Source organism: Lycorma delicatula, chromosome 13, assembly GCF_047948215.1.
Source record: "Lycorma delicatula isolate Av1 chromosome 13, ASM4794821v1, whole genome shotgun sequence".
Taxonomy (NCBI): domain Eukaryota; kingdom Metazoa; phylum Arthropoda; class Insecta; order Hemiptera; family Fulgoridae; genus Lycorma; species Lycorma delicatula.
In genome coordinates this window covers 6280009-6291111 of record NC_134467.1, presented here as the reverse complement: position 1 = coordinate 6291111, position 11103 = coordinate 6280009, and positions in this window count along the sequence as shown.

Genomic DNA, 11103 nt, shown 5'->3' with positions numbered 1-11103 from the left:
GTTTGTTTTGATGTCATTGAATTCCTGAAACATGTATATTTATCTGTAATAATTTTTATTTATGTAGTAGGTTCACCCCTAATTTATGATTTTCTTTTATGTAATAATGTTTTTAATGTCATTGATATCATTCTGTTTGCTGATGATTTGACGTTGATGCATAAAAGGAATAGACGACTAAAGTTTCCATTTATGGCAGGTCATGTGGACTGAATCGCACGATACCCAGATAGCCATCACATGATGGTATTTTTCTTGATGTGAGAAATCTGCAGGTTAGGTAGATTGAAATCTACCTAACCTGCAGAAATCTGTTAGTTAGGTAGATTGCCCCCACTCAGCATATTACATAGTTCCTTTCTTGACGTTGTGCTTTTTGAGATAAGTTGGCCAGATTTGGTTTGATTAATTCAGGCTTGTGTCTGGAGTGTAGTCATTGATAATGTCAATCATATCTTATGTATATGCCCCAGATGCAAAGCTGAATAATGTACAAAGAAGCTAGAGAGCTTGTGGGGTCAATTCTGGTTTTGATCTGCAAATTAATTGCAAAACCGAAAGGGAATGGATTATATTTGCCGGATTCCTTAGATTCTTAGCCTTGTGGAGGACAGTTGAGGGGCTGATGCTGTGTTAGATATATAGGTAGAATAACGGGTTGTAAGGATCTCTGTATGCTTACTTCACCAAGATAGGTGTTTAGGTGTCGATCCCTGGTTAGCTGAAATATTGGCTGTTAGGATGAGATGGATGTGTGAGAACTCTGTGTGTGATGAGCTGCGGTATGGAAAGGTGTAAAAAAGCGAACTGGAGCAGAGAGAGATATGATATGTTTTTATTAGAGGCTTTGAGGAATTTGTGAATCGGTTTCTTGATTTTTAAATAAATCAAGACGACTTTGAGTAAACTGAATTGCAGGGAAAAATTGTCACTGTTGCGATCAACACTTGTTTTGTTTGTATGAGGATAATATTTTTGGTGTTAAACAATCTAACTATAGTGTGATCTAACTATAGTCTAATTGAAATTAGATATAGGAAGAGTTATTAAGCATATATTTCTTTTTTTTTACAAACAATTCAACACTTCTTATTCGTTAAAATCCCTAAAAAACAATCAGTTTTTTATTTAATTGGGAGCCTGCAGTCCCTCAATTTAATTTTAAGAAAAATTGATTTCCCAGCTGGACAACCAACAGTTTTATAACCATTTTTCTAAACTCTTGTGTTATTTAGTATCAAAAATATTTTTTCATAACTCGCTATGCTTTAATATGTACATATTTAGAGCTTGTTGCAAACGAAAATAAGTTTGCTCTTGACGTAGTGACAACAAATTTTCAGCGGTGGGAGTATGCATTCGTTCAGTTGCTTCTTTGCTGTCATAGTGTGGTTGTTACTGGGTGGGTCTGTGTTTGTGTAATATTAGTTTTGTGAAAACATCGTGTTGTATTTATAAAATTATTGGCGCCAACAAATTTTTTAATTTTTACATTTTCTGTTAACGTAAAAGTAGTGGGGGATAGAAGAAAAAAATTGGGGACGATGTAAACTTATACGTAGCCAGACAAGAGAAGTCGTGTTTAATGTTTTTAACAACACAAGGAAGATTGATCCTTCTTACACAATTTGAGAAAGGTGCTGGTTACGGGAATTTCATTCATTGTGTTCGATAAGTTTTTAACGAAGCAAAAACTAAACGCAACAAAGGTTTTAGCACTACTACAACACTAAAACATCCGTCTGATAAAGTGTCATTTTTGAAACTATTTATAATTTTGACAGTGATAAAGGTGAATGCATTTCTCTCCGATTGCTACTATCGGTCCTAAAAGAGAAAATCAGATTTCAAGGAAGCCTTTGATCTTTATGGCACATTATTAAAGACATGGGGTTTGAATTGAAAACACTAGATTATAGAAAATCAGGAACTGAGACAACATTACTTAAGAGCTATTAAAGGGAGGTATCCTTTAAAACAAGGGCTGTGTTTATTTTTTAATATACAACTGTTTTGGTTACGGTAAGTAACCAAAACAGATATATAATTTACACGGAAGAATCTTATGTACATGCCACTAATCCCAAACCAATATCATGGAGTGACGGGTCTAATCACAATCTTGCTGCTCCGATTTCTGTAGGCAAGCGTGCTTGCTTTATTTAAGCTGGTTCCAAAAATGGTTTTGTTAAGAATGCACTTCTTTTATTTAAATTGTGCTACCAACAAAGGAGATGGTGAGATGAATTCTGTTAATTACAGTCGGTGGGTAAAAGAGCAATTAATTCCTAATCTTCCCTCTAACTCGGACATCATCATAGATAAAATACTTTGTACTGTAACATGCATCTGAACCGTGCTTTGAATTCAGACATGCGAAAAGCAAACGTGATTGGTTAGCTTATTTCAAATAATGTGTCATTTACGAGCACTATGTTGAAACCACAACCGCATACTTTAATAAAACTGCATAAGACACATGTTAGTATTTAAATTCGATTCAGTTTTAGCTGAGAAAGGTCACAGTAATTTTAGATTATCATCATTCACCTTTTTTGTAAAATCTCAAAGCAAATAAATGATAAAGTACCTGCCGCATGAATATCAATTTATTTTTAAATCTTCTAAAAACATTATTCCTATTAAATAAATAAATATATCTAAACTGATAATTTTTTTAAAAATTAAATTGTTTTTCTGCAATTTTCATATCTTTGTTTAGAAACTATAATTTGGCTGATTAAATTGCAACTTTTCGTTTACAGCTTATAATACTCACCGTGCACAATATATTGAAAAAGATTTCCCGCCCATCGTTTCCCCAACATGTTTTTTTCAAGCTTCTACAATGTCTAAAACACTTAATTGTACATTAGATTGAACCTACAAGCAGTGTAGAATGGATGGTTCTTAGGACAAGATGCAACTAACAAGATCAGTGAAAAGTTTAAAAACTCATACCTATTTTTAGGGTGGATAGTTTTGGGACAGGTTTGGTGCAACTAACAATTGGTCAAAGTTCAAACTTCACCCTTGACTCATCTTCAGTGCAACTGCACAAGCTTAAAACAGCAATTAACAAGTCCATAGCGCAATAACAAAATCAATGGATGGAAGGTAAATAGTGTAAAATTGGGTAGTCCAGGACCAACGTTTTCAGGTTTGTTTGAAGAGGTTGAGGTGTTATACCAAAGTGATATGGGCGTTCTGAGATAGTCTTAAGAGATAGTTTTCTTTGAGAAATAGGCCTTAAGAAGTTATTTTATTCTTAGCTAAGCCACTGACCTTTGTTTCTTTCCTCTTTGTCTGCAAGTTTTGTTTTTGCTGAAAGAAGCATGTAATTTCTTCTTGTATATATTCTCTTTGTTTTATAAATCTGCAGCATTAGTTTTAAAATTATATCAAACTTCTATCTTTGACCAGTATCTAGGCGATGTTTTTTTGTAATAATATTTTATCAATTTCATAAGACACTCTTTAGTGTGTTTGTTATTGTAATTCCAAATGTTTAATCTAAGTCTGTTAGGATGATTTTGCTTCTTTAATTCTGATGTTGAAGTTTTTAAGACTTTCTCATTATAGAAAGCTACAACTATAAGAAGTTCATGTTGGGACTGTAATATCAGGGGCACTGTAGAAAGAAGTTAGCAGCAATCCCAAATAAAAAGTGAATTATAACTTTTTTTTAAGATAAGTGAGTGAATTGTGACTATAGTAGATTTAAAATTTTTTTTTTTTTTACTTTTTCCCGTATCATTTTTTGATAAAAATTTTTAAAAGTGAAAAACATGATTAAAGAAGCTGATAGCTCAGAATATTATTGATGACTTAAAATAATTTGAAAGAGGATATTGTTCTTCTGGAGAAAATATTTAAAATCAAAACAGATCTTAACTTCAGAAAATAATGATATTAATGTTTATTGTTTATTCAATATCTTTGTATTACAAATTTTACAAAGAAAATTAATTGCAATGTTATCAACGTACTACGTTTTTCTGTCAAAGCTGTATGATGTGGTTCATATCTTAGCTTCGTCTAACTCTTATTAACTGATCTTTAAGCAGTACCATCAACTACTTTACATAAAAGGTGTAATATTTATATGTTAACTCATATCTAGAGTTTATATAGGCATCTATTACTTATTTATAAATAATTTTTAGTCAGTTTTAATAAAATATAATAATTCAAATTAAATTAATAACAGTATTTTTTATGCTTGTTATCTACAGTAAATTACTTTCAGTTTATCATTAATATAATTAATTAGTGAAATTTTAGTTATAACTGGCATTTTTTAATTTATTTTCTTTCTATGAGTAAAGAAAATCTTTATATAATTTTAAAAAAACGTTTTAATGTTGCAATCTGTTCAACTAGTGATCAATAAGCAACCCCCTTAATGGCCCAATGAGATGAGATGAGGATGATATGTATGACAGGTAAATTAGGTGCAGTCTTGTACAGACTCAGGCTGACAGTTCCTCAGACATGTGGTTAATTGAACCCCAACCACTAAAGTGCACTAGTATCCGCTGTCTAATATTCAACTTCACATAAAATCAACTATCTTTTACCAGGATTTGAATCTCAGAACCATCAACTTTAAAATGCCAGCTGTTAAATAACTGATTTGCGAAAAGTTAACCGCTAGACTAGCCCGACAGGTTAAATATTTAATGTGTATTTAACTCAAAATAAAGAGCTATTTTTAGGTTAGGTTTTAGGATAGGGGCCGCATGCAATACACCTGATGGTGTTTGGTAATAGAGAAACAATGTTCTCTATTACATCTCAATTTTAAGACAATTTACAAGAATGTTTAATTTTATTTTTAAATGTACATCCACCCCAATACATTTACAATGGGGAATTTTGTTTTTTGTTGTATTTCCTTCATATTTTTGTAATGACAAATTAAAATTAAAAATTAATGTCAATTTAAAGTTATTCTGAAAAAAGGATAGGGCGAAAATAAACTTTTGACAAATCAATGGGAAATTCTTTTTTAAATGAGCCTACTTGTTTATGATCCGGCGGCTTGATGATCCTGTTCTTCTATCTGGCGACGACGATTGCCAGTATGTGGCGAAAAAGCAGCTGATCAAAAATGGCTTGCTCTTGACAAAGGTATGTAAAGTGTTAAAAAGTTTCGCCACAAACTTTGGCTAAAAGGCTATATCGATCTCAATAACGCTAGAAGACAAAAAGCGAGGAATGATTTCGAGATAGACTTTTACAAGCTAATGAACAATTCGGTGTTCATTATACGGAGAGCTTATGCATCTTTTTTTCATAAAAACTTTAAGGACATGTCACAAGCCAATCAAGCATAAATTCCTCTACTTCATTGTTTTTTTGGAATCAATGTCCTTCCAATACCTCCTCCAATAGCCCAAACAAAAAGAAACTGCACGGAGATAAATGTGGACTGTTTGCGAGTTGTTCTAAGCGCTCAAAGTAAATTTTGTCCAATTTATCCTAGAGTGCTAACAGCCGTTTCAGGCCTGGCATTACCATGGGTATTCACACCATTACTGAGGGTGCCTTTTGTTCTAGTAAGTAACTTTTACTTCATGCGAATACTAGTAATAAACAGCATTCACAGGGTGATGTTTGTGGAGATAATCAATTAGCAATAGTAGTTTTAAATCTCAAAAGACAGTTAAGGAGGACTTTTCTGCTGATGGAAGTATTTCATCGGTACTGGGCAACTATCCCCACTTATACGCCATTCCATACTCACCAAGTTCAACTTGATGATGGACCTATATCTCATTACATGTACTGTTCAACACAAACAATTATTTGCCTTTTGTCAAAATTGATTCCAGGAGCCTTCTAACAAATCTCCTGTTGAGCTTTTCTGATTTCGGGTGAAAAGTCTTGGAACCCATCTCACACAGACTTTCCAGAACCCAACGTTCTGATAATGTAATGAACAATTGATACCTGCTTTCGAATCGATTTCATCGACTACGGTTGAATTGAAGAAATTTGACCATTCAATGCAAATGGTTGCACTGAAGCAATTTCAGCAATATCTTATGAGGTGGCTTGGATATGTGAAAACTTCATACCTCAAATTGTAAATGTAGTGTGATCAAAATATCAAAGAGTTTAACGTGCTCATTCGTAAGAAACTTCATAATATATTGCGCAACCGGAGATGAAACTCTTACACTAACATGACATTACTTACCAGAAAGATGCGGCTGTTATTTTTTATCCGACTCGCTCAACAGAATTAGACAGTTGAATTATATTTCTGTAATTTAATTACATCTAAAAAATATAAAACAAAGATCAGTGAGCAAGGATCATTGTTTTAAGATATGTGACTGTACAAAAATATGGGATTACTTGTCAACTAGTCACCAGAAACCAACTGCGTTGTTATAACAGGGGTATAATGGAAATTATCCAAAATTCAGTTACTGTTCTTTCAAAAACATCATTTAGGAAAAGTTTCCAAAGTATAATAGGATGAATTAAAAATAAAAAATTCTTAATATACCTCATATTAATTTAATAATTTTGTTATTAAAAGCTATTACATAACTTAAATTTTATTATATATTAATTTAAATGTTTTATTATATTAAATATTAATTTTATTTTATTAATATTATTACAATTATATAACTCTTTCTACAAATTTATTTATAAATATATATATAATATTATATTAATAGGTAAATGAAATATATTTATATGTACATACATGTTTAATTTATTATTATTATTATAATTATTAAATTAAAGTGGACTTGATAATGCAGTAGCAGAAATTTTATTATATATGTATAATATGCAAAAATTATATAATAAAGATGTTATTACAATAATTACTCGGGTTATAATAAGTAGCAATCAATTATTGTTATGTTCAACAATTATACAAACATTATAAAGATTTAATGTAACACAACATTTTTTTATAACCTACAATGAACTTTTTAATTATCTAATAACCATAAATTATATTCCAACCAATCTGATTATTTCCAACATCGTAGCATAATGTAATTCTGTAAATTACACTTGAGTTTCTACAACTGTTTTAAAGGAAATATGTAAGTAGCAAAGATAATATTTTTATTTTATTTAATCTAAAAAAAAATAATTAACAATTTACTTTCCATATAGAGCATTCAAATTTAACCCACAACATATTAAACTGGCTATTTTATACGTGAAAAAAATTTTTTCTTTACAACTGAAAAGTTTGAAAATTACATTAACTTTTCCCTATTATAAAATTATATAACATACTAGAGAAGTTTGAGGTCTGGGAAGTAACACGGTAGGTATTTTCATCAGTTTCATTTTTTGTTCAACCTCCAGGTAGAAAACACGAGTCTTTTGACAATTCCGTAAACATAAGGAAAGTGGATAGTTGCCACCCTAGATGGAGCTCCCCAAAAACTAAACTAAAAGGTGCCAAATCGATGATTGAACCAGTTAGATAATTTCAAACGGGTAGATTATAAGTTTCCATCACTCTCCGTTATCTATAATCTCCCCTTTCCTATTACTGATTCTGTGGGTGTATGTAGATCTGACTTGCTTACACCCACAAAATAATAAATATTATTCTTAAATATAAAAAAAATGAAGAAAAATTGTAAATGTACAATTAAAAACTCAAGAGTTTTATGATAAACTTAGTATATATCTGAAAATATAACTTTTTTTAACTATTGCATCTAAGTAGAGTTATTATTTTAGTAAAACATTCTAACTGCTCTAAGGGTTAATATTACAAACCCTAATTTATTTATACAGAGAAGCATTTTATTTACATCTTAATTTCTTTTAGGCTCAATAGATCAAATTCTTTTTCATTTAATATCAATTATTTCAGTCATTTGTTTTATTGCTCGGCTCCAGTTATAGTGTAATCTGACCGTGTCTGAAGGAATGTATCAGGAACCCATTTATTCAGACGTATTTTAGCAACAAAGTATTTTAAATAATTTTTTTTTTATATAACATTTTGCAGCCTCATTTCTTTAACAATCTTGTTTGATTTTTCAATATTAACTTAGAACACTACTATGATAGTAAAATGAATTTAATTTTTTTTCAAATTGGTAAATTTAGATTTTTCATACTTACTTATTAGTAGTTGAAAAAGTTGCAATGTAGGCTACTACACATACATATTTATTATTTAAATATAAAAGCTTCTTTTAAGTATGTTTATACATAAATTACAGATGCTGCGATACTTCTAACATTCTTTTAATGAAATATGATGTAGGTCTATTTTCTTAAAAATCTTTTAGATATCCACGGTTTGTTTAATTTTCAGATATATAGATCAGTTCTGGTCATGTTTTGATTTACCACAAAGATCTTTTTTATTTTCTATCTTCCACTTTTTTAATGTTTTTTGTTATTGGGATTTTTAAGACAAGAATTATAATTTATAGAATATAATAATGAATTCTCTGTCTTTTTATTTTCTTACTATTAATAGCTTTTTGTACGGTTTATTAATTTCTTTAGAAATTAATAAAACACGTACAAAGTGACGAAATGTATAAAGGCTTTTATTACAGGAAGGCTAATGATTTTGTATTTGAGTACGTATTTCTGTTATATTTAATTATAGAATTTTATTTATTGAATGAACTAAAACTGAAATTCTATATGTTATATACATTTCCAGTATATGTAACATATGTATGTTATATACATTAATATAAAATTTACAAAAAAGAGATTTTATATCTTTTCTTTACTTATCTGTTCTTCTATGCCATAACATTATTAAAACTAACTGTAAATCTTCAACCGATCACTTTTTTATAAATAACTTTTGAATTTGTTTAGGCTTTTCTTTCATTGTCTGAAAATGTTGTATTATTCTAACGATCGTATACTTATAAAGTTTGTATAACATTTTCTGAACATTAACTCTTATAATATTAATAATAATAATTATTATTACCATTCACATTATAATGACTTAATAATCTATCTACCTAAATGTCTTTAAAAAAAAAAATAATAACAATAAATAAATAAATAGAAAAGAGAGTAGAAATTGAATACAAGAAAATATAAATAGTAATATTAGTAGCCAATATAATTCAAAAAAATAAATAACAATGTTGGTAATAAAAACAATACATAAAATGAATGGAAGGAAAATTGGGCAAAATACATATATATATATTAAAAAAAAAGATAATATAATAAATATTATGACTAAAATAAAAATGTTAAAATAAGTATCACTAAAATGTATTCATATGTTTCACATATATAAAATATTAGAGAATTAATTCACTTCTTATTTTAACAAAAGAAAATAATATATGTATATATATATTAATAATAATTTTGATTTTCTTTTTTTTTGTAACATATACACAATAACTTCACAAAATTTGTTACTATATTGTTTTAATATGAGAAACGTTTTCCTTCCCACTGAAAAAAAAAATAATACTGATTTTAAACTAATTTAAAGTTTGATTTTGTGCGCTAATAAGAATTTATAACATTAATGGATATCAATTAAATGTTTTAATTAAAGAATGCGTAACTGTTTATTTTTTGTTTATATAGAGTGAAGCATAAAATGAATTAAAACTAAAATTGACAACACTGAGGTTACTTAAGAAAGAAATAATTGTATTGTGTACTTCAAAATTTAATAAAAGAAATAGCGGAAAAAATTTAATACTAAATGTTGTATTGTTACAACACTTTGATGATGCAAGACCATAAAAAAAATCCTATCGTAGATAAAATATAAGAAAAAAATAATACAGGTTCAAGAAAGTGATGTGAATAGCAGAACCACAAAAACTGTACACATTTCTGAAAAGAATCAATAGATAATAGTTGTACAGCAAACTCATTCAGTTAAAAGGTACTATGAATGTTAAATTTTTCTAACAGTAGTATTGGGATACAGGCAAAATTCCCCTGATCTGCTCTTTTTTCACCGTCCACATTTTTTCATTAGTCTTTCGGTCCTGTTAAAATAGGTATGGATCTAACAGATTCTTCATGATGTGAAAAGCCACTGGCATTCTTTGTATTTACAGACAGATTCAAATATTATGTTTCCTGTTTAATGGCTGTACAAAATACCCAATGGTTAAAGCCCAGGCTCCTATTTCTACTTCCAATAGGCAATAATAATTTTAATCTTTCCTGTATCCTTTATGCAATTATAAAATTAAAATAGCACAAACAATTGTTTGATCGTGACAAATTAAATTATTTAAATCTTGAAAAAAAAATTCTTTACTGGAAAAGAATCTTTTTATTGGATTTTTTTGTCTGTTGTTGACAAAGGTAATATATTTATAGATGTCGCGTATATAGGTTAAAATAATTTGAGTGTAGGAATAGAATTAGATTAAAAAGTGACAGAAAGAATGTTGGAATGATGAAGATGTGGAGAAGGTTACAAAAGAAAACTGGTGGAAGGAAACAATAATAAATGTCACGGTATTGTTCATCAACTGACCCGTGTTATCAGATAAATAGAAGAGTATTCATTTTAAAGAGTGGTTAAATTATCAGACAATATAAGATAATTAAGTACAAAATAAAGGAGAAGGCGCTTAGAATGAGAGCACAACATCTTGTGTTGATGAAAGCAATGATTTTAATCGATAGGGTTATAAATCATAAGGTACAAGTTAAAAAATATTATAATCAAGTATATAATTTGGGACTAAATAGAAGAGAAACAAACATTGTATAGGTTGTAATGAAACTCCAACCAGCCCTACGGTCCAGTGATTTTTAAAAACATTATTCAAGAGATGTAATACCATGCTTGGAGGTAAAGAGATCAACGTACCAGTACATTCATTAACTTGAACCATTTAATTTATAAACTAATAGTGTAAATAATTGTGGTGAATATAATTAACCATATTTTTAATTGAACACTTTTTATATGTTAAACATGGTTATGAATTGTGATAAGTTTTTTAATTTTTAGATATTTGTTAACGTTCTTCAAAAGAATTTACACCAATGTTGAAGAATTTTACTTCAATTTGACTTAATTTCTACATTCCTATTATTTTCATTAATATACTGAAAATATTTACACTGCTGAAT